General features: G+C 39.0%; 1 long non-coding RNA gene across 1 annotated transcript in view; it reads right to left on the reverse strand.

The window, feature by feature from the left end:
• The window catches only part of LOC122800206, a 40,253-nt gene extending 15,625 nt beyond the window's left edge, over nt 1-24,628 (reverse strand). Inside the window, exons 1-2 of the long non-coding RNA XR_006364559.1 lie at nt 24,536-24,628; nt 12,463-12,560 (exon numbers count right to left, since the gene is read on the reverse strand). This is a non-coding gene — a long non-coding RNA (uncharacterized LOC122800206). The remainder of the gene's footprint in view (nt 1-12,462; nt 12,561-24,535) is intronic.
• Nucleotides 24,629-25,446: the final 818 nt, after the last annotated feature.

The raw sequence follows: 25,446 nt of genomic DNA on the forward strand, positions 1-25,446 counted from the left end.
GGCAATGTCAACGTCTCACAAGTACTTCCATTTAGTACCTTCACAATACTGTTCCACAAGCAAGTAAAACACAACAGCTTCCGACACAAAAAGGGCAAACTCTACACATAAAAAAGTTTTTGTTTGACTTTCCTTAACGTATAACAGCTTCACTCAGCAAAAGATCACTTATCTCATTTAATGATTTTTTTGACTCCTCTGCAATCCTTCTTCTGTTTGAGATAAATATACATACATCAAGCCTACTGAGCTCAGACCTAGAATACAGCTGGATTAACCTTCTTGTGACTTCCTGTTTCCTGCCTGTAAAGCTTGTATCTGTTGCCAACAGTGCAGCATTAGATGAACAGCCTGGGTTGAGTCTGCTTTCCTGCCTTCCTCTCTTCGATAGCTAGTGTGCCTTTTTGGCAAAGAAGCAGTAGTTCTCAACATCTTTTGTAACATAAAGTCAGTTTTACTGTGTGTGTGTGTGTGTGTGTGTGTGTGTGTGTGTGTGTGTGTGTGTGTGTGTGTGTGTGTGTGTGTGTGCGCGTGTGTGCGCGTGTGTGTGTGTGTGTGTGTGTGTGTGTGTATCTATACCTATACATGGTAAGCAACCAATAATTAAATCTGTCTCTCTGTGTATATCGGTGAAGCACTTACACCAGTTAAAAGTTCTTTTCCATTTATTTGGTAACCACGGGCATAATGTGCTACCCATATGCATTGGAGTGAGCCATGTATTTACATAATAGTATGTGGCATGTGAACTCTATGCTTTTGCATAAAGCATGTGTCTAAATGTAGTGCTGTTGCGAGACAGGATTCACAAACATTTCCAGTAACTTCCAGCTCAGACTTAAGATGAGCAGACAGGTGATTATGTTGTGACACGCGTAGCAACTGTAATTGTATAATGCACAAACATTAATTCGCGAGATGCTCTGTATAGGCCAGATTTGATTCATCATCAGCAATAGCCATCTTTTTCACATTTTCAGCATGGGGTTGGGGTATTATGCCAAGTGTCACCACCTCTCTATACAATATTCAACAGTTATAACTGACTGTCACAAAGGTATATGGTAGCTGTGTGTTCTGGTAGGCCAGCTTTGATTTAGGACATAATTAAAAACAAAACTGCATTGGACCGAAAATAAATTCATAGATTATTTTTCATCAGATCCTTTAGTCATAGAATGTTTCTCTTGGGATAAACAACCTACACTGAGTTATTATATCCTCAGAACTGACTGCAATATAGCTACAGGAACCACCTGTCTATTAAGTCAGCTTTTAGTTACCAAAAGATTCAACAAACTGGATTTTGTGAACCATTTCTGCACAAACTGACATAATTTATGTATAGGAATACAGCTTTCTTTTTTCAAATTTAAAGATAAGCAACGGACATGATTTAAGAATGTCAACGTCTTGATTACTAAGGTATTTTGTCTCTTATCTGTCTTGAAGAGCACAGGTTTTGCCAATGGGAAGAAGTCAGGATATCACTTTCTGTTATGATCTTTGCTACTCCAATAACAAATAAAATTTAGTGCCCAAATTCATCAGTAGCTAGAAATCAGAAAATGGGACAGTAATTCACTGCTGGACTGAACTAGAAAGATCAGAATTTAGAACTGATATGTTGTTGTTGTGTCTTTCAGCTTTTCCCGGTTAAGGGTCGCCATAGCGGAACTCCGGTCCGCTAATGATTGGCAGTAGATTTTTACGTGCCGAGTTGACAGCCCTGACGCACAACCTTCAACGAAGGTACGCCCATTCATGCATGTCTCCACACAGAAGACACTCTAGCTGAGAATTGAACAGGACAACATCTTACTGTGAGGCAACAATGCTACCGCAGCACCACCACCGCAGTAGAATTTAGAACTGATATATTCAAGTAAATGTCTAAGTCTTCAATGATGAGAAAAAAACAGATTTGGCTTTCCAAAAAAAGACCCTGCATTGAAATAAAAACATAGAGGAGTAGATATTCAGGCCACTGAGGGGACATCTGCAGTGCTTAGACACCTCAGAATTGGCTCTAAAACACAATCTGAGCATACAGAGCAAGATACATTGTGTATATTGCTCACTCCACAGCATGATACTGCACACACAGATTGGTCAGCAGATGAACATTTTAGTGGGATCTGCTACACAAGTTGTAATAGGAATAGATGGACAGGCTGGAGAGTCGAGGGAGGAATGATCAACCATCAACCAATGGACAATGGGCTAAAATAGATTGCAGCTCTAGAAACAAGGAATTGACTGGTCTACAGCCATGGGCCATGACACGGTTAACACAGAATACAATTATGCATTCAGTTTTATACCCAGGTTATGCAGGGCAATGTGTGTACTGGCCATGCTATGTATCAGACATCACCATATTCTCAGATGTTAGGGAGTGGACAGGACACAATTATCTTCATGTATTAATTTGGGGGGGGGGCACAATGACAGATGACTGCAACACTACAATGTAGGGTATAGACATTGGAGACAGAATGCAGCAGCCGGGCATTGTGGAGAGTCAGGAATCACATCCTCAATTCCTGGGATTGCACTGCCATGATATGATTATTGTCAGAGTCCACTGTGATGGTTTTGACATATCACAGCTAAATCTGTTCTCACTTCAAGGAAGGGATAAACTACAAAATAGCATGGGTATACCCTGAGGTAGTGTCATACATCTTAAGCCTAATATGTGATGTTGCAATCAACTTGGACAATAACCACGACCATGGGTGATACACTCTGTGCTTGTAGACATCACTGGTGTTGCCTCACCATCAATATGAACAGTATGACATGGAATAGTTTGTGCCTGACTATCGCATATTTGGGAGGCAGACTGGGTGGCATTTGTAATGTGGCTTACTGATGCACATATGGATGGAACACTTGCCAAAGATGACCTCTGCCGTATGGGTATTTCCCTGTGCCTGTATTCCAGGTAACTGAGGAGGTGGTGCATATCTTAAATAAGCCACAGAATATACACAAACACCATTCCACATTGTTATGTCTAGCAGCCATACTTGATTGTGTTTGGTTATGCACATCTTCTGGCTTATTGTGAGTATGGCACACATATCAGGAGCAGTAGTGGAGTTACAAGGACACTGCACCCTCCCCCCCCCCAATTTCTCTCCTATGGTGAGTATGATCCCTCAGAAGTGGTGTGCATGTCACATGCTATGTAGGCTGGAGACAAAGTGGATCCAAAGTGATGTATTCATATACAGGATGTCTGTCATTATCTGGTGAACCTGTTTGGTCAGTCACTACACCTCTGCAATGGTCTCTGTAAAGGAGGATGAAGTTGAACCCTCTACCTGTAGTTTTACAAGCAGTGCAACTATGTCATCGGATAATGGCTTTACATGTTACTATTACTGCAAGTCACAGGTGCCCTAATGACATCTACCCTGTGGTACTTTGTTGTGTTGGACCCTCCACCATTAGATCCTTTGAATGCATGAAAACACAAGAAACTCTAGCAACACTGGCTGCCCATAAACATGCCTCTATATTCCACTGTGGCATCTTACTGATTCATATAGAAACAGTACTATATAATACACTGTAAGATGAATCATGCTGTGCAGGATGCCTCCCCTGCAGAACAGAGTGTTTGGAAGGACAGATATTCTGGTGCCTTTTAAACATTCCTATCTATCATGCAATGCAGACTGCTATAATTGACATTATTAACTTTGTGCTTCCTCAACTGACACAGCTTGTTGGTACCAGGCCTGCTCTTCATCCAGCCCAATACACAAGTGCCTGATCCTCCTGCCCAGTAAATGACAAAAAACTGCTCAATTTCAGTCAGCCACTTTTATGTTGGTGGTCCTACTTTTGTGGTCAACTTGTCTTCTAAATTGTACTGTGTCTTTTCCTTTGCATGTAGTATCAAATCTTAAGCCATCCATCATGCCTGTTGTATGAACATATCATGGCTACCTATAGCATTTACATCCTACAGTATTATCTGCCAGTTCTGGTCTCAGTAGTGCCTGTGTACACCACCTTTTCCCACCAGGTGCCTACCATATGAGCACAAAGCCTGGAGTAGCAGTTCATACTCCTGCCTAGTGAACTTTTCTTGACATTCCCTTCAGTGTGTGACTAAGCAGGTGTCTGTATTCCTGAGGGAAACAAAGACACTATCATTCAGTTATTGTATGCATTTTGCTATGGCATGCACATGATTATGTTTGCAGCTCCACCCCCAGTGTTGACCTGTGTGTATGTGTTTGGGTGTGTTTATACATGTAAGAACCACAACACCTCCAGCTGGTAACACGTTGGCACCAATAAAGGCACTCCCAAATCCAATGCCCAAAATAACAGATTACAAATAACAAGGATGTGGCTCAAAAGATGTATAAAAAGTTTATTTACAAGCCAACACGAGAGGGATGTAGTGCTTTCATCTCCAAACAGAAAACTGTCAGAATCAAATAACACAACATCCTGCCCAAAATATAAAGCTGTATTTAATTTTCCATTGGTTAAATGCCTTTATTACATCTATCCCCCCAACTCACCCAAAGTATTGTTAAAGATTTCTATCTATAACCTAAAACACTTAAAACATTAAAAATATCTAATTTTCCATTAATAATATAACAAATACATCTTATAACTTATTAGCCCTTGGCTTTAGGGCTGGGGTCAGTGAAATATGATCATTCAGTCCTGGGTGGACACAGGCATCCAGGCGTAATTGCCATATTAATTCCCGAAATTCCAGCCTAGATTTCCAGTCTCCACCCCATTCTTGTGGTTTAACCAGTTTTAAAACCCCAAATTTGAAGTTTGCTTTTACACATTTTACAACATGTCGGAAAAAGGCATTGCCTTGGTCTCTTTCTTCCTACCTATTTCGTACATATGCACGTATATTCTTTGTCGCAAACTATGTTCCGTCTTACCTGCATAAGATGCCCAACAGAATATACATTAAGCAATGTACGCAACTCCCTCGATTGAACAATTATAGTAACCTGTTCCTTGATATCTAATTGGGGGTACAGGTAACCATAATTCTTCTTTGTTATCTATAAATGTACATTGTGAACATCTACCATACTTAAATGTTCCATTCCTAACTCCATCTCTGTTTCCCCATCTCCTTGCCCATTTTCAAAGATTTCTTTCAAGATGGAGTTCCTCTTAAAACTAAACTTTAAGGGCCAGTTAAACACTTCCAACCTGTTAGGCATTTTGTATTTATGTTTATACATGCGCTTGTTTGCGTTTATATGTGTGCTTGTTAGGTAGATAGATAACTTGATAGATAGACTGAAAAAAAGAGAGAATGAAAGAAAGAAAGTAAGAAAGAAACCAGTGAGTCAGGAACAGTGATAGATAATTTTGTGTGCAATCTGGCATGGACAGAAGCAACAAAAACATCCATATTTTGACAAAAAGGAGCCATATGGACCTAAATAGTCAGTTGCTGGGATTTACAACCTCAGCATCCTCATATGGTGCAATGCTCATGCCTGTACTTTCATCCCTGGACCACCCCGTGTGGCTTGTATTACCATACTATCTTATGTTCACAACTTGCACACTAATGTTCCATGCAAGTGTGATGGGATCCCAATCCCAGTTAAACATGCAGTGAGACATGTGCCTCACTGTCCTTGGTGACCATCACAGGGTTTACAGTTGTATATTAGGTGCTTTACTGGCTAGAACTCTTTCCTTAACTCTGTAATGTTCCACATCCAAACAGCTTTTATTCAGATTCCTCATACCTCATTCATATGGCTGTAAGCAGTTTCCAGCAAGCACGTTTTATCATGCTAGCCTGCCCCAATGGAAAACAGGGATAATGTTCTGACTACAGATCAGGCAACCCAGTTTTTGAATAGTGCAAGCAGCACATACAAGGAGAAAGGGTGTGCCGATCCAGGGGATGGATGCACGTTCTCAGATGCAGTATCATGATTAATCTCCAGCAGAGGCCAGGGACATGTGGGTGCATTGTTCACAGGAAAACAAAAATATAACTGAGTCACCACAGAGGTGGGGTGATGCATTAACAAACCCATAAGATGTCTTCCTTCAGGCAAGATGAGTGCATGCAGGTGGTTGGTCCTTAAGAGTAACTCCCCCTTAGAAACAGTATGACATTGGTCAAGTATGCATATGTTGCCCCACCAGCCATAAGCAAGTCTCAGAGTTAGGCTGGCGGAGGCTAATCATACTTAGTAGACCTGAAAAATGAGTAAAGCACCTGGGTTAATGAGGGAGCCACAATTCCTGCAAAAAAAGAAATAAAAAACTTTATATCATGCTAATAGCAGGCAGTTTGCAAGGTGGTTATGTAGGTTATGTATATGAAGCTAAATCGAGCAAATGTCTTTGAAATAGTTCCTATGCATGATCTGCTATCCATACATACTGGAGTAAGCCCATGCATGTACCATATAGTAAGAGGCATGCATATACATATAGTGTTGTGTGGCATAATTCATAAACATGAATCAATTTGTATAGAGCTACACATTTACTCTTTAGGTGGACCTACAGAGTATTTATGGCTGCTTTCAGGAGTGCTAAGCACAGGGCTTCTGCATGATGTGACTAGAAAACCAGGATTTTACTGTTTTTCAGCAAAGATGTTTCTAATTACTGCTAGGCTGCTATAATAGAACTATGTATAAGGCTGATAATTACTATGAGATGGCACAAAGGTGGAGCAATGATGCTGATATTGGCTATTCTGCGAAACAGTATTATCCTTGCTATGATGACTTGAGAAAGTGCCATGGTCAAATGTCCTGCAGGTGAAAACACCATTCTGAAATTCTGCACAGAAACATCATGTAATAACTGTAAATCAACAAGTGGTAAGAGTAAGTTGACTTTGCCCAGTTGTACTTTTTTACTTAGACATCATTCATTTAATATACATGTAATAACGTGTATAATGTTAAACACACTTTTGACTCAATGTACTTTAAAGAAAGTTGGCTATACTTTGAGACGTGACTGTGTGATATTTTTTTTTTCCATTTCTCTTTGCTATTTACATATGCTGTTGGAATAAACTCAGTGAAACAAGGTATCTGGGGGCTTTTGGGCAAAATTAATTTTTACTGCATTGAAATTGAACTAGTTGCTTACAAATAAGTTTCAATGTGCTTTCATTGTTTAATATTCATTGTTTATCAGAGCAGTTGTAAATGTTATGGACTTGGCTATGCAATGCATTTGATTTAGAAAATGTTAGAGTTGCCTATTTTTTGTGCTAAAATAATAATAATATATTAATAATATATAAATACAGTGCTCTTGGGGCACATGCAATTTTGCAGAAAAATAATTCTAAGTAAACATGGACCAGTCTGTACTAAAGGGAAACTGTCTCATACCTCTTCACTTTGGTTGAAGACTCACAAGTACATACATACATAAATTTTGCAGGGTTCCTTTAAGAAGGTGGGCACATTCAGCAGTCAACCCCCCTTTAATTTATTAATTCTTAGTAAACTAACTGTGCACACATGCATGTGTATGTGTGTGTGTGTGTGTGTGTGTGTGTGTGTGTGTGTGTGTGTGTGTACTCGTGTGCACAGAGGGGCAGAGGAATCAACATGTTATGTACAGGATTGTCATGTTTGGGAATATATCACATAGTTCTTGTCATCATTTTATACAAAACATATTTCATAAGTAACATGGTTTCCATTTAACCTTTTTTTACATTGAAATTTGTCCAAGATGTGGTTTGATGCGTACGTCGATATTGTAAAGTATTATTCTCTCTTGGACTGTAATAACGTAGTGCAAGGCTCACCTCTAAAATTAGCTTTAACTCTAAAAAGTTACTTAAAGTATTTCTCATGTTGAAGGTAAATAATTTGATATGCTACAATGTCAAAACTGGTACATTTAAAGCCAAAATATTTGTTTTAATGATTACTAATCCATATAATAATAAAAACATAGAATCTGGTATTCTTTTTCACTCAAAAGAAAAGAAGAGATAACATGGTATAGCTGATCGAAAAGCTGTGCTGTGCAAAAGAGAACAAGCAGAAACTGGTTTGCAAATGAATGATTTAACCTTCAGATCATATTAATTCAATTGCCAACAGAAAGCTGTGCTGTATGCATCAAAACACATATTTTTCCTGAATAAGCAAGAAAATATATAATTTTATTTTACATGTTTGCAAACATCATTTGATATACAGTATAACGGAGACGCAACATAAAGCAACAAGGTCTTTATGTTCACAAGATTACTTCCAATGTCACCATAAATTCACATTTCCCCATTTTCTATATGATATTGGTGCATAGAGTCAATTGTTACTTTCACCAGTCTTAACAGGTCTATACCTCAGGTTTGCAATTCTTAAACTGTTGAGAAAAATATTAATATTTGTTTTCACATTCCTTACTTAGGATGTCATCATTGTGCTCTCTAGTAAATGGACCTTTATCTTTTACATATTTTTATACCAGTACATGTTAAATGGGAATACTATTACTGTAAAAACCACAGAATACAATTCATTCAATTAATACCTGTTTTGGCTGCATACTTTTGTCTCAAGTTAATGGAACCCAAGATGAAGAGAGCATTACTCTTTCTCCCTTGATCTCTTTGCATAAAATGTCTGTACAGTACCTATCTTTAAATTGTACTGTGAAAGTTTTACTTATTATGTTTTGGCATGATTTTGTTTTCTGTCCTGGACTCCACTTCAAAGTGTAGTGTCCTGTTAGACGTGCCCAGTCACCAAAAATAAACCAACCAACCAACCAACCAACAAATAAATATATAAATACATTTCTGGGACTGGATGTTAGCCTTATTATGAGACATGGGGCTTTGAGACAAAAATACTTCAGTCATCCATGACTGTCTGTCGTTACAAAAAATAATAATAATAATCCTAAGTAGGAGAAGAAGAAGAAGAAAAACAATTGCAAGAGGAAGGAAATTTTACTAGTCTGTGCTTGTTAAAAATTTAAACTGATTTATAGCAAAAGTAGATTGAATGTTGTTTTTTTTTCTTTCAAATACTAGAACTTGTAATATTATTTTTGCAATTAAACTACGTTAACATCCCAGTGGTTTGTGTTGACAATTATACAAGTGGGAACAAATGATTTGAAATATTTCAATGTAATGTTTTTGGTTAGTATATTGGAGTATGATGATTCTTTTTATAAGAATTTAAAATTTAATAATTGGATAAGGATGAAGTGTTTTAAGCAACACTTTGGGTTATTCCAGTACTGGAAGTATATGGTATGGTTGGCTAGTAGCTTTTTTTTATCATTTTATGGTATTCATCTATGTGATGTAATAATTAAACATTATTGTAAAGAGCTAAAGGCTCCAATTTAGTTATTTATTTGTTTATCTGTCTATCTATCTATCTATCTATCTATCTATCTATCTATCTATCTATCTATCTGTCCTTTGGCTAAGCCATTCACATGAAAGATAAAAATGTCTAAACTGATTAAAACTGTATGCTGAAAATATTTTCTTAGCAGGACAGGAATAACATTTAAGGTAGGCTGGCATAGTTATTTACCTAAGAGGGATATGCCATGCAATCAAAAACAATAATAACAAAAAGAAACAAACCGAGAGATCCAAGAATGTGGTACCATGGCAGAAACGGGACATGCTGGACAATAAGAGTGGGAAGGAGATGGTTGATATGATTATAATATACAGTAGCAGTCTGGCATAAAATAATGAACATGACAGAAGATGGAGGACTTCACGACAATGGGTGAATTGAAATTAGAGATAGTAGTAGCAGTAGTAGTAGTAGTACCAGTAGTAGCAGTAGTAGTAGTAGTAGTAGTAGCAGTAGTAGCAGTAGTAGCAGTAGCAGTAGTAGTAGTAGTAGTAGTAGCAGTAGTAGTAGTAGCAGTAGTAGCAGTAGTAGCAGTAGTAGTAGTAGTAGTAGTAGTAGCAGCAGTAGTAGTAGCAGTGGCAGTGTAGTGGTAGCAGCAGTAGCAGTGGTAGCAGTAGCAGCAGTAGCAGTAGCAGTGGCAGTAGTAGCAGCAGCAGTGGTAGTGTAGCAGCAGTGGTGGCAGCAGTAGTGTGTAGGTGCAGTAGCAGTAGTAGTGGTAGCAGCAGTAGCAGCAGCAGTGGTAGCAGTGGTAGTGCAGTAGTAGCAGCAGGTGTGCAGCAGGTGCAGCAGTAGTAGTAGTTGTAGTAGCAGTAGTTATAGTATTAGTAGTAGTAGTAGTAGCAGTAGTAGTAGTAGCAGTAGTAGAAGCAGTAGTAGTAGTAGCAGTAGTAGTAGTAGCAGCAGTAGTAGTAGTAGTAGTAGTAGTAGTAGTAGTAGTAGTAGACTAACTGGTTAAATAAGATAGAACAGGGAGGAACTGGAAAGAAGGAGACAAAAGGAGTCCAAGAGACAGGCTGGGATGGGGAAATGTAGGCAGGAAAAGTAGCGGACAAAAAGGTACTGCCAAAGACTGTATATGGAATACAGGTAAGTGGGGTAATAGTGAAGGAAAGGAATTAAAAATGGTGGAGGCAACAATGAAAGAGAGGGTGACTAGAAGAATGAAGCCAAGGTTAAGGGACAGTAGCAGGCAGCAGTGATAAGGGATGCATTGTAGGCAAACTCAGAGCTGGCCATTTAAGAACCAACACCACAAGACAAGCAGAATGGAAGACAGAAGTAAAAAGCGGTCATCCATATCAGAAGGTCAAAAGGTAAAATGGGTAGAATAGCATAGAAGCCTTAAAATAAAACTGCATGAGCATTCTCAGATGTGCTACCTGTACAGCCAACAGCAAGCTAAAAATGAGAGAATTAGGAGGTATAACAAATGGCTGCAAAAGTGAAAAAGTGATAAGGGCCTGGGGCTGCTAGGACAATGCATTTGTGTGTAGGGGGAAATGAGCTGCAAATGTAGATTTTTTTCATAAACACCACTTTTTTGTTGAAAATTGAATACAACAACCAATATAAAGAAAAAAGACAAGCTCGGGCTTTTGCTCCATAACATATATTTATGTATTATAACAGTATCAAAACTACACTTTCAAATGATTTGATATTTATACAACATCATCACACATTTTCTTTACAAATGAACACAAAGAGCAGGGGGCTAACTCTTTTTTTCATTGATATGTTCAGCAAAACTAGTCTCTGTTCATAATAGCAATAAAACCTCCTCCCCTGACTTTCAGAATAATCATCCTAATTACTATTAATTTCCTCTCTTTATATCCGTAACTGCCTCCTTTTCTAGGTATCACATCTATGGGGATACATTTCTTGAAAATCTATACTTACTAAGCCTTCTTATTTATATATTTTCTTTTATTAATTCTGCCATTTCCATAAGTGAATCTCTTGACTTCCTGAGTCTCATCATTCCCTTTTTTTTGGCCTGCCTATATCTACATCCACATGTGGACTTTTAAGAAACATTTTCCTTGAAATGAATAGTTGCTCCTTCAGAACACTATCCACTGGGGAGCAGAGCCAAGATGGCCATCTGAGTGCCGCACTTATTTTAAGCTCTGTAAAACGAACTATTTAGACAGAAATTAGTCTACAAGTTATTGGTATTTTTTATAAATCTTATTAATACTAGTCTTTACTTCAACTCTACAAATTTTGGTAAAGTTATTTTAAACATTACCTGTCTAATTATCTGAGACTTACTCTGAAGAATTATGAACAGCTCCAAGTTTTCTCAAACTGATTTAGCATTGAGGAAAGAACTACAACTGGTGCCCTCCACTTTACAGACACTATCCTTAATAATAGATGGTTTACAACAAAAACTGGAGAACTTAAGGGAGAACAGTTCATAACAAATTGAAGTCTTCAAGGAACTTTTCCAACAGCATCAGAACAAAATAATGGGCATGGAAACAGCATTAACTGATATAGATGGGAGACTTAAGGAGGATGAATTACACACTGATTTTATTCTTAAGCAAAATAACTGGTTACTGAATAAGACTGATGATCTAGAGAACTGGGAGAGGAGGTGTAATACACAAATGTTTGGGTTGCCAGAGAAAACCAAAGGTGAGGACATTATTTATTTTTTGAACTCATTGGATCCCTAAAATATTAGATTTACAGGAAGGCTTCTCCTATGGAATACAGAGAGCTCATAGAGCTATTGGTAAACCAGTACCTACTTCTTCTTAAGCTGCACCAAGATCTATTGTTATAAAATTCCTTTCTTACTTAGACAAGGAACTGGTGTTCAAAACTGCTTGGAGGAAAGCCCCTTTAAAATTCAGTCAAAGTCATATCAAGTTTGATAATATCTATTCAACTAAAGTTTTAGATATGAGAAAAAATGCTGGCCACTGGTTAAACTTTTAAAACAAAATAACATCAAAGCACAGATAATGTATCCTGCAAAAATCAAAATGCAACTCTCTAGTGGAATAAGAACCTTTAACAATTTAGATGAAGCACCTACCTTCATAACAAACATCAATTGAATCAGTATTTCTGAAGACATGGACTGCTCTTTAGCTTCCTTAAAGAGAACTTCAGAGAAAAACTCATGGACAGATGCTAAAAAGAAAAAAAAAAAAAAAAAAAAAAAGACTGATACTTCAACTGCTACAGCAAGTAAATCTATCAAAGCATCTACTACTAAATAACAAATTTCTTTACCATTTCCCCTTTCTTTGAAGCAGGAGGCTGCGGTGGTACAGTGGTTAGCGTTGCCACCTCACAGCAAGAGGTTCTTTCATTCGATTTTCGTCTGGAACGCCTTCTGTGTGGAGTCTGCATGTCCTCCCCATGGTCGAGTGACATATAAAGACATGCAGGTAGGTGTGTGCGTGAATGGATGTGCCTTCTTTGAAGGATGGGTGTCGGGCTGGCAACTCGGCACCGAAAAAATCCACTACCAATCATTAGTGGACCGGAGTTCTGCTGTGGCGACCCCTAACCAGGAAAAGCCGAAAGACATTACTAGTAAATAGACTCTCAGTCTGGATACATTGTATTTACATTTGCACTTGAATATAATTCTGAAGCATTAACCAATATAAACCATAGAATGCTAATTTATGATGCTTTATCAAGAAAATCTGAATGAATATGGTTGAAAATCTTTTGCTTACTTCAGGTAAACAATTTGCTTTTATTTCTTAATAAATGAACCAAATATATTTAAAAGTCTTTAAAAAATTGAAGAGGGTTTTTTCTCTCTGCATGACAAATTACTTCAATATGTAATTTTATGCTTCTTTATTAATTCATATTGTTGTGTTGTTGTGTCTTTCGGCTTTTCCCGGTTAGGGGTCGCCACAGTGGAACTCCAGTCTGCTAATGATTGGCAGTAGATTTTTACGTGCCGAGTTGCCAGCCCTGATGCACAACCTTCAACGAAGGTATGCCCATTCACGAATGTCTCCACACAGAAGACGCTTTAGCTGAGAATCGAACAGGACAACATCTTATTGTGAGGTGACAACGCTACCACAGCACCACCACCACAGGTCTTCTTTATTAATTCATATGTAAAACATAATTTAAATGCTTAAAGTACTTAAACAACAGTATTGTTAACTTATTTCAATTCAAAACAGTCTGGTTGATGTTAAATCAATGACAGAACTGAAAGTTCAACTGAAAATACTTGGAAAATTACCACAAGTATTTGTGGCACCATTTTTAACAGTATTTTTTCATTTTCACTTTGTTAAATAGTAGTTTCTGTTATAACATTTTTTTTTAGTTCAAGGAGAAGCTTTTCTTAACTCAAGAAGACTCACAAGCCATTTTAAACCATGCTGATTCTTCTCAGTATGCTCAGAAGCTTCCAGTCTAGTCCTTTTTGTTGTAACTCACAGAAAACAACGATAACTGTATTAGACATGCACCCCCTGCTCTAAACATTCTGTTTATATCCAAAAGCGTCTGGAATTGTGTTGTGTAATAAGGTTACTTTCTCTTTTTGTTTAAAGTGGCTTTAATAAGGTTAGTTTCTCTTTTTGTTTAAAATGGCTTTACAACTATTTTAATAGATTAAATATCAATTTTATAAATGCTTAATATTTCTTATCCTTTTAATTATTTATGTATTTCAGTTTGATTACCAGGGAAGTCCACTGGGCTTGGGGGCCCATTTTCAGTGGAGGTCCGGGGAGAAAAGCTCCACAGGAAACAACAATTTTAATTACATGAAAAATTCAAACACAGTTTGCAATTACAAATAACAGATTGCTACAAATAGCAAAAAATACTAACAATTTCTATTATGTTCAGGAGGAAAGAAAAAAAAAAGCATATAGTATAAAAACAAGAATTTACTGTTTAGTTACCTGTGCAATCAATATTTTAAAAAAGGTTAGGAAGGTAAAGAGGTTAGCCTGGAGAGAAGGGGGAAGATAGCTAGAGAGGTGTGGGCTGAAGAGCACAGTTGCACATCCTATTTTGATAGAGGTAAGAATGAAGTTGGATTTTGAAGTTATTTAGGTTGTTGCAGGTTCTTAGTGAGGTGGGCAGGGCATTCCATTTTTTAGCTAGGGTAAAGGATAAGAGAAGCTGACCTGCTGGGTGCTTGGGATTTTGTACTGTGATCAGGTTTTGGTGAGAAGATCTAAGGGGGGTATAAGGTTGTAAAATATTGGAAAGAGCAGGGCAGTTAGTAGGATGGAACAATAATTTGTGGGCTGTGGTGATTTGGAGAAAGTCAAGTTGATTGGGGAGTTCAAGTCAGTTTAGAGAGTGAAGGGAGGTGCAGTGATGAGAGGAGGATTTGGCATTTGTGGCAAATTTGGAGATTTTGTTGTAACATTGTTCCAATTTGGAGGTAAGTGTGGATGATAAATTAGTGAGCAGAGGAGCACCATATCGTAGAGAGGGAAAGAGGTAGGTAGAGGCAAGGGTTAGCCTGGTGGGAGGAGAGAGAAAGTGGTTGTTTCTATACAGTAAGCCGAGTTTTATGTGTGTTTTTTTATGTTTAGCTGGATATGAGTATTAAATTTTAGTTGGTCATCAATTGTAACACCAAGAAGTTTGATGGAGGTTACGATCTCGATAGTGGAGTTGTTAAGGCTGGTAATTTGAAATGAGTTTTTATCAAGAGATGAGGATTTAGAGGGGAAGAAAAGGAGGATCTTAGTTTTGTTTGCATTTAGGGAGAGGTGATTTTGGAGCATCCAGTTTTCAGCGGTTGAAAAAGCACTTTGTGTTAGAGCTTGGAGTTCTGTTATGTTAGAGAAGCAGCAGATCAAAGTGGAATCATCAGCATTTTGCAAAATTGTGGTGTTGGTATTGGCTTTGTGGAAGTCGTTAATAAAGACATTGAATAGTAATGGGCCAAGTATGGAACCTTGAGGTACTCCGGTAGGGGTAGGAAGGAAAGTAGAGGTGGCTTGGCCTCATTTCACAGATTGGGACCGGTTTGAAAGGTAGCTAGAGAACCAGGAAAGAGTTTTTTGGCTAAGGTTGAGATTAGAGAGATGATTTAGAAGGTGGGTGTGGGAGATGGTGTCAAAAGCTTTGGATAAGTCTAGTAGAATGGAGGATACTATGTTACCGGAGTCACGTGCAGAATTGACAGAATGTGAGAAGGAGAGAAGGGCGGTGTTAGTACTGTGTCCTGGGCAGAAGCCTTGTTGGGTAGGCGAGAGTAGTTGGTGTTTGGTAAGGAATGGCAAGAGCTGCAGGTGGATGCATTTTTCAAGGATTCTGGATATAGGGGAGAGGATGGCTATGTGGCGGAAATTGGAGACATTACAATTTTTGCCACCTTTATGGAGAGGAAGAATGAAAGCAGAGCATCATAGTTTAGATACATAGGATTCGAGTAGAGACCTATTAATTAGGATACTGATAGGTAGAGCAATGGCGTCAGAAGCTATTTTTAGGAAGGTGGATGGAATGCTGTCAGGGGCATTGGAGCAAGGCTTTAGTTTATGGAGCAGTTTCTTTATTAGGTTGGTGGATACAGGTTTGAGTTCAAAAGAGGACGGGGGAGGGAAGGGAAGATTGAGCAGGGAGGGGAGGAGGGTTGTTGTTGGTGAAAGTCTTGGTTAGCTCAGCAATGGAAGAAGGAATTGAATAGTGAGGCAATTTCTGGGTCAGATTTGCTGGTATCAGGACAGGGGTTGTTTTTTGTACCTGGCCTAAGGACGGAATTAATAGAATCCAGAATTTTTGGGATTTCTTGCATGGTTTTCTTGTAGTTTGATGTAATAAGACTTTTTATCTGTAATGACTAGTTTTTTTGGCAAGGATTCTTAACTGCTTAAACTTAAGGAAGATTTCAGGCTGTTTGTGTTTAAGGTAGGCTTTCCAGGTTTTATCCCTTTGTAGCATAATCTTTTTTGTATCATTGGTGAGCCAAGGGGTGTTTTTTGTTTTAACTCTTTTTCTTCTTATAGGAGCTAGGGAGTTAAGGACAGTTATGAATGCAGAATTGAAATAGTCAATGGCATCATCTAATGGCAGTGTTTTTAGGGGGTTCCAGTTAGTTAGCTTAAGGGAGTTAGAGAAAGAAGTAGGATTAAAGTTAGTTAGGTTACGAGTTTGAATGTAGTGGTGAGAGTGTGGGGAGGTGGGAGTGGCTCGAATGGAGAAGGCGGGGAGGTGGTCTCCTAATGAGTCAGGAGTGACACCAGATTTTATAACTTTGTTAGGATGAGATACTAGGATCCAGTCAAGTATGGTGCCAGGGGGATTAGTTTTGCTAGGTCTAGTAATGGAGTTAGTACATTGAGTGAAGTTGAATAGGTTGATAGTTATAGAGGGATTAGGGTTACTGATGTTTCCCAGTCAATGTTTACATCTCCCAAAATGAAGGTTTCTAGCTTAATATTGGAGGAGGACCATGAGAGGATGTCTTCCAGTGTATTGGTATTGTTACCAGGAGGAACATAGACAGAAATAATGCAGATGCTATTGTGGTTGTTTATTTTTAGTATGCCAATTACTAGTTCAGCATTATTGAAAGAAGGGATGGGGTTAGGGTATGGGGTCATAGTCAAGAGGTTGGAGTAGATTAAAGCAACTCCACCACCTCTTCTATTAGGGCTGTCATATCAGAGAGAATGAAATCCTGGAGGTAGGAATTCAGAGTCTTTAATGTGAGGTTTTAGCCAGGTTTCAGAGATGGCTGCTATGTCAGGAGAGTTGCGAGTGAGCCAGGCATGGAAGAGGATTAATTTATTTTTTAAGCTTTGGGCGTTGATAGTGAGGAACTTGAGGTTTTTATTAGAGGATATGTTGTTGGTGCATGGGTGATTTGTAGGAGAGAAGTTTGTACCTGGATTAGGGTGTATATCGCCAGCTAAGTGAGGGAAAGTGGGATTGGGGTTACGTTTATTAGTTTTGTATTTTGATAGAAGAGGCTGGTAGTGATTTGGTTTAAGTTTGTAGTTATTGTTTGAGATAGGGAAAAATTTTACTTTTAAGAGAAAGAGAGGGTGGGAGGGAATTAGAGAAGCTGAGATGTTGTGGAAGTGGGATGTAAGGTGGAGCTGGGGAGTAAAAGGAGGAGAGAGTAAATAGAAATCAGTATAGGAGATGATTTGTTATAGAAATAGTAGAAGGAAGGGGAAGGATGAGAAGAGTAGGACTTTGGAAGGAAGGCTTAGCATGGTAATTGGAGACAGAAAACATAGAAAGAGAGGGAGATTTGATATTAGGTGTGTTGGGGGGGTGGTGCAGAGAAGTAGGAAGGGTGGAGGAAGGGGAGGGGGAAAGGTGTATCCTGATTGGTTGGTGAAGAGGGTGGGACTAGTAGGCAGGGGAGAAATTTAGAACCACTGGGGGCGGGTGGAAATTGGGGGCAGGGTAGGGGAGCGGAGTCCACAAGGCGAACGGAGCGGGAAGAGCCAAGAAGGCAGGAAGGCCTGAGAAATAATTAGTGACCTGAGGCTGGAGAATTCAGAGTATGCTGCCACATAGTGGAAAAAGGAGGGAGGTGCACTCAGAGGAGAAGAGGTTCCACAGAGAAGTCAGGTTTATAGAGATTAGATAGAGGCAATTGTGGGGAGTAGACTGTAAAGCAAGGTTGTGGTTGGGGGGGGACATATGCAATGACCAGTGGTAGGCTACTTTCACATGCACTGAGGTAGAATGCTGCTCAAGTTAGGCAGATGCTAGAAAACATATGTAAGACAGATTACATACACTGAGTCTCCTTAGGGAGATAGGGTCCCAGTAAACTTAATATAGATCAAGCAGAGTGTCCACAGACATCTTCTCTTTGAAAGGAGGGATATTCTATCTGGCAGTGAAGAAGGAGGAAACACCTTGGGGAGCGGCTGAAAAGAAGAGTGATTAAAACAAACAGTTAAAAAAATGGGGTGGTGGAAAAAATAGGAAAGAGGAGAGTGCAGGAAGTAGTGGATGCAGAGTAGAGGAAGGTGTTTTACAGTCTGGAGTGAGAGGAGGAGAGAAAGGGAGAAGGGACAGAAGTGCAGTCTGAGGGAGAGAGAATAATCTAGCAGAGAGGTAGGATAAATGAAAGGTGGAAACAGTTGTGCAGTAGAAGGTCCACAAGCTATGATAATTTTTATTTTTTTTATTTATTTTATTTATTTTACATTTGTTGACCGGGCTAGTCTAGCTGGATACATATCCATTTTCAATAGAGGCCCGGGGAGAAAAGCTCCACAGTATATACAAAAAAAACATACAACATTTGAAGTCAAATACAACAAAAACACCAGGATAAATGTAAAGACAATAAAGAAAAGTTAGCATGCAAAAACAATTTACAAATAGGAACTAATATCATTACCTATAAACAAACTAAACTACAAAGAAGCAAAAATCAGGGAAAGGTGAGTAGGGAGGAGAAGTGGGAGGAAAGTAAGAGTAAAGTAAAAAAGAAAGGATAAGAAGGGATTAAACAAACTTTCAGTGAAGAGGAAAAGAGGTATGTGAAAAAAAAGATAGTTGTTCAGGGAAGAGGGAGAGAGATGTGGGGGAAGTATGAGATAGAGAGGGGTAGAAATTTAGTCAGGTTTAGTGCAGGAACAGAGCCAATGACTTTTCAAGTGTTCTTTTATTCTTTGTTTGAAGAGGGGCAGTGATGAGATTAGTGTTATGTCACTGGGTAGTAGATTCCAGTTTCTTCCTACTGTACTAGAAAAAAGAGAGTCACCAGCTGAGTTATTGGACTTTGTTAATTTAGCCATAAGTTTTCTAGAAGAACGAAGGGAGTTGAGATTATTGTATGGGATTAAAAGTTCTGAGAGTATAGGGGTGTTTGAAGGCTGGTGCAGTATTTTGTGGGCAATGTTCAGTTGGGGGATGAGCAGAAGGTTTTGGAATTCCAGCCAGCCTAGTTGTTTCAGGTTAATACAGTGGTGGGTTCTGAAGGGGTTGCCAGTGGCGAAGTGGCCGATGTTATTGTAGCATGTAGACAGTTTATTAAGGTTGGCTTTCTTAAGGTTGGTAAATATAGGTGAAGCGTAGAGAAGTGTTGACAATAGATGGGAGTGGGCAATCTTGGCTCTAGCAGATACAGTTAGGAAGGGTTTAATTTGGTATAAGGATCCTATTTTTCTGTTGACTGATTTAATGGTGTGATTAATATCTTGATCAAAAGAGAAATTATTGTCAATGGTTATTCCTAACAGTTTTGTTGTAGGATCGGGTGTGATAACTGTGGCATTATTAGAGGAAATGGTGAAGTGTAAGGAAGGGGATCGGGTGGTGGGAGTAAAGAGAAGAAGTTTAGTTTTTTTGGCATTTAGTAGGAGGGAACGTTTATAGAACCATGTTTCAACTAAGTTGAAGATCTTTTGAGTAAGTGAGCAGAGTTCAGAAGGAGAAGAAGCAGAGCAGATAAGGGTAGAGTCATCTGCATATTGGATGCAGGTAGCTTGAGGGATAGCAGAGTGGAGATCATTAATGAAAAGGGAGAACAGAAGTGGCCCAAGAATGGAGTCCTGAGGACACCAATGTTTATGGGTAGGAGAGAAGAGAGTTGATTTCCCCATAGAACTGCTTGTTGTCTGTTGCTAAGGTAAGATTTAAACCATTTAGTGGTAAGGTTGTCAAAGGAGAGGGATTCAAGTATGTTAATTAAGGTGGAATGGTTGACCATATCGAATGGTTTGGAGAGGTCAATAAAGAGAGCAGAAGAGAGAAGGTTGTTATTACGATTCTTATTGATGGTTTCTACAAAAGATAAGAGAGCAGTGGTAGTACTGTGATGAGGTCTAAAGCCATGTTGACAGTTTGCTATTATGTTGTGCAGAGTGAGATGTTGTAGGAGTTGCCGGTGAATACATTTTTCCATAAGTTTTGCTAATGGGGAAAGGAGAGCAATTGGTCTGTAGTTGGTGTAATCGATAGAGTTACCCCCTTTATGTAATGGAATAATATGGGAAACATTCCAGATCTCAGGGATGGTTCCTTCTTGGATTGTCCTATTTATGAGTATGGATATAGGGTATGCAATCACCTTGGCAGCCCTTTGGAGGTAGAGAGATGGGAGCTTGTCAGCTGAAGGAGTACAAGGTTTAAGTTTGTTAATAAGTCTGTGGATAAACGATGTGGGGATAGGTTGTAGTGTAAAGTTATAGGATGGGTCCATAGGGTTACTTGGAGGGGAGACATAGTTGATGTTCATTTGTCTGGCTAGGGTTTGGATAGAGTCAATAAAGAAAGAGTTAAAAGTATTAGCAGTTTGGTGGGGGTTGTCTGGGTCAGCATTAAGAGGGGTGGGAGTTTTGGTTGTTCCTGGGGAAAGGAGTTTATTGATTGAAGACCAGAACTGTTTGGGGTTGTTATGGTTTGTTTGTTGGAGTCTACAGTAAAAGTTTTTTTTGTCAGTAATAATTGCTTTTTTAGTCAGATTTCTAAGCTGACGGAAGTGGATAAGATCAGGGTTATTTCTATGGTGTCTCCATAAAGCCCATACTTTGTTTCTGGAGAGAATTAAGTTTTTAGTTTCTTTAGAGAGCCAGGGGGCAATGTTCGGTTTCATTCTGACAGTACGTTCGGGGGCATGTTTATCAAGAATGGATAAGAAGGTAGTATTAAAGTATAATACTGCATTTTCCAGAGGAAGTGTTTTTAAGGGGTTCCAGTTACATGAATTTAGTTCAGCTTGAAATAAATCTATGTTAAAATGTTTGGTTGAGCGAACTTTTCTAATGTTTGGGAGGTTTGGAAATTAAATTTTGTCTCTTGTAATATAAGTCAGACAGTGGTCACTGATATCATCTGGCAGGGTTCCTACATAATAAAATTGTTTGTCTTTGTTTATAAGTATCCAGTCAAGAATGCTGTCTTTATTATTAGGCTTATTGATTCTTGTGGTTGAGGTCATGGTTTGGGAGAAACCATGAAGGATAATGTGAGAAGTAGGATTTTCAGCATTAATACTTTTCCAGTCTATGTTAAAGTCACCAAGAATTACAGTTTCTTGGGGGTAAGTAGTGGATACCCAGTTGAGCAAGGCTTCTAAAGTGGGTATATTGTTACCAGGTGATATGTACATACAAATTATGTAAAGCACTTTCTTAGAGTTCAGTTGTAGTTTTGTAATAATGATTTCTGCTTTGCTATCCTGAGTTGGGTCTACAGGCAGGGTGGTGATATTTAAATGATTCTTATAGAGGATTGCAACTCCACCACCTTTACGTTTTAAACGGTCAAGTCTAGCTATATTGTAGCCGTGTGGTAAAATGGCAGTATCTTTGGTATCAGGTTTTAGCCAGGTCTCTGAGAGGCAGAGGATATCGAAAGAGTGGGTGTCTAGGAGTGCATGGAAGTGTGATACTTTGTTATTTAAACTTTGAATGTTGAGATGACCTATTAGGAGAATATTATTAGTTTTTGATCTAGAAGTTTGGGATAAGGGGTTTCTTGGTCCTGGGTTAGGATGGATGTCTCCATCTTGTAAGGTGAGATAAATAAGTTTAGTTAATGAGTTGTTTATTAGGTGGATTTGAAGCTTCAATTTTTTGTCAGTAGTTAGGACATAATTAATATGGGAGAGTCTATGGTATTTGGATAGAAGGTATCTGGGGTGTAGGAAATGATGGGGTATGAGTTGAGATTAGTAGAAGGGTAAGTTAAGGTTTGTTTTTGAGTGTAGGTAGGATGGATAAAAAGTTGGTTTTCAAAGAAGGTAAGAAGTTAGGCTGAGAGTAGGATAGTTAAGAGTAAGAGTGAGAGTATAGGTATAGTAAAATGGGTGGTAGGCATTATAGAGGAAAGGTAAGGTAGAGGCAAATAAGGCTAAATAGGTAAGTAGCAAGTTTCAGAAAGTGAAATACGAAGGAAGTAGAGTAGGAAGTGTGTAAGACAGGATTATGGAATCTTGTGGGCAAGATGTAGAGTGAAATAATAGGTTGAACTAATAAGGGAGGGTAAAAGGTCAGGGAGAGATATTGGGATAAAAGGGGGAGAGGTGAGGGGTGGGGTTTAAAAAACAAGAGAGGGAAAAAAGATTAAAGCTGATAGGATGGTAGAGGTAGGGGGAGTGTCTAGATAGGTTTAAATGTAGGACCCCTGGGGGTGGGTGGGAATTGGGGGTAGGGAGGGGAGCGGAGTGAGCCCGCAGGGCGAACGGAGCGGGTAGAAAAAACTGAAGGAGAGATAGGAAAGTAGACAATCAGTAAAGGAAGGTGAGTATGGAAGATAGTTGAGAGATTGAAGGAATACAGACTAGGTACACTAGAGAAAGAAAGTAGATTAGAGGAAGGCAGTATAAGAGTATAAGCAGAGAGTATAGAATGGAGAAGGAGCAGGTCCAAGTATAGAAGTAACAAAAAGGCAAGTAAAGGGGTAAGAACAGAACAATATGAAGGGAGATAGGCAGTAGGTCAGGTAGGATAAGGCAGATGGTGAGTGTGGAAATAGTAAAAGGAGAAGCAGAGGTAGAGAAACAAAGCTAAGAAAAAGCAGAAGAGGAGACTGCCACCTAGCAGATAGCACAGGTACAGTAGAGGGAGAGTGGGGAAACTACTGAAGGTAAAGAGAAAAAGTACAAAGGACTCTCTAATCATATCAAGATAAACTTCATACAACAATTCAGCATGCAAACAATAGATAGGTAACAGGATTACAGGTGCTTAGATAATCAGAGACCGTTTTTGTTTTTCAAATAGCAATAATTAAAGCAAATATTCCTAGGTGGGAGAATAATCCAAAGCAGTAACAACATGAAAAACAAAACAGTTATTACATTCAGTTAAACACATAAAGACAATTAGTTGAGGCAGGCCTTAGGGAATAGCAATATATAAATACAAGTCAGCAACAACGCAATGCCTATAATACTACAGAGACTATGTTGCTAAAACAGCAGACAATAGTATTTTGACTTCAGTTAGGTGGAAAACAGACACTGATTATGCAGTAGCAAGTTTAAAGGCAATGGTTGTTACTGTTCTAAGATAAAAAAATCATATCTGCAGGTAAAGATACTATTATGCAATTGCAGGTTACAAAAATAAATGGCCGCTAACGTGTTTAGAGGTAAAAAGTCGTGTCTATAGATAAAAAGACACTTTTATGCAGTTTACTGATGAATCAAATGGTCACTTTGATTCTGGAGCTAAGAATGATGTGTCGGCAGTTAAATAAGGCAGCTGCAGGTTGAAAATCAATGGTCGCTAAGGTTTTAATATTAGGAGCCGAGTCTTACAGGAAAAATACACTGTTAAGCTGTTAACTAATTGAAATCAATGGTTGCTGAGATTTCTAGAGTTGGGAGCCGAGTTAGCAGATAGAAAAAGTAATCTCTGAGTATACAGAGAACAGTTTCTGTTCCTGGGCAATAGGGAAGCACTGGGATCCTGAGCTATTGTTAACGACAATCATTAAAACACGCCAGGGCACTAGCGTTGAGTGCAGCGTCTAATGCTACTTAACTGATGCCTCAATAAGGCTCGCTAATATATTAGCATTGTGAGCAACTTCAATGCAGCTTAACAGACACAAACAAGCTTACACTAAGCAAAAAATTAGAGAGCAGGCAATGGGGGAGCACTAGGATCATGAAATATTGTTAACGACAAACATTAAAATACGTCAAGACACTAGTGTTGAGTGCAGCGTCTAATGCTGCTTAACAGACGCCTCAATAAGGCTCGGTAATATATTAGCGTTGTGAGCAGATTCAAATGCAGGTTAACAGGCACAAACAAGCTTACACTAAGCACAAAAAGAGCAGAGCACATTAAATTACACGCTGCTTCTACCAGAGAATTGGTAAACCTTATCCAAAAGCCAGTCAATATGGACACAAAAATGCAGACGCTAAGCAAAGGGAACAAATACAGAAATGCACACTGCTGAACCTGAGCAGAGAGAGACCCAAACCTGATTCCAAGGTGAGGTAGGGTATTTATAGAACTTTAAACAGCAATATTAAAGGCATTAAAATCATTATATAGTGTCAGTAGTTCATAGCAGCCAGTACACATCAAGTATAATAAAGCAAAGTTAAACAGTGATATGATTAGAGAGTTTCAGAAGCTTTTAGTAGCATATACGCTATAAGCATAGATACATTAGACTCTGTTAATACTTAATTTCAATTCCTCTTGAGCTACACTTACCGGGAGGTGAGAGCAGCAGCCTAGACACAGGGCCGAGTGCACAGAGGACGCGTGTGGCCCAGATTTAAAAATGGCGCCTCAGATATCGTTTTGTGAAATAACATTCAGGGTGGGAATAAGCCTAGGGGGAGGGGATAAGTAGGGGAGAGTTAGGAAGGTTGAGGAGAAAGGGGGAGGGAGGTAGAGCCAAGAAGGTGGGCAGGCCCGAAAAACAATCAGTGACCTGAGGCTGGAGAAGGAGAACTACTGCGGGGGTGCAGGTATATGGTTGCAAACTTTGTTTTGTAGTATAAAACTTAGTACTTTATGTTTAGTTAGTGGAAAACTCTCTAGAAGCAAGTATATAAGTGTGGGGAGGTAAAATTACAGATTTCTTAGTGAAGGGCAGAGACACTTTCTAGGCAGAGTAAGTTAGTGGAGCAGGGAGAGGGAATTATTGCTGGTCTTTTTATTAGGAGTATGCTGCCACCTAGTGGAAAAAGGAGGGAGGTGAGCTCAGAGGAGAAGAGGTTCCACAGAGAAGTCAGGTTTATAGAGATTAGATAGAGGTAATTGTGGGGAGTAGACTGTAAACCAAGGTTGGGGTTGGGGGGCTGTGCAATGACCAGTGGTAGGCTACTTTCACACGCACCGAGGTAGAATGCTGCTCAAGTTAGGTAGATGCTAGAAAACATATGTAAGACAGATTACATACACTGAGTCTCCTTAGGGAGATAGAGTCCCAGTAAACTTAACATAGATCAAGCAGACTGTCCACGAACGTCTTCTCTTTGAAAGGAGGGATATTCTGTCTGGCAGTGAAAAAGGGGGAAACACCTTGGGGAGCGGACTGAGTCTCCTTAGGGAGATAGGGTCCCAGTAAACTTAATATAGATGAAGCAGAGTGTCCACAGGTGTCTTCTCTTTGAAAG

The sequence above is a fragment of the Protopterus annectens genome, chromosome 4.part0 (genome assembly GCF_019279795.1).
Source record: "Protopterus annectens isolate FY-2018-M chromosome 4.part0, PAN1.0, whole genome shotgun sequence".
Taxonomy (NCBI): domain Eukaryota; kingdom Metazoa; phylum Chordata; order Ceratodontiformes; family Protopteridae; genus Protopterus; species Protopterus annectens.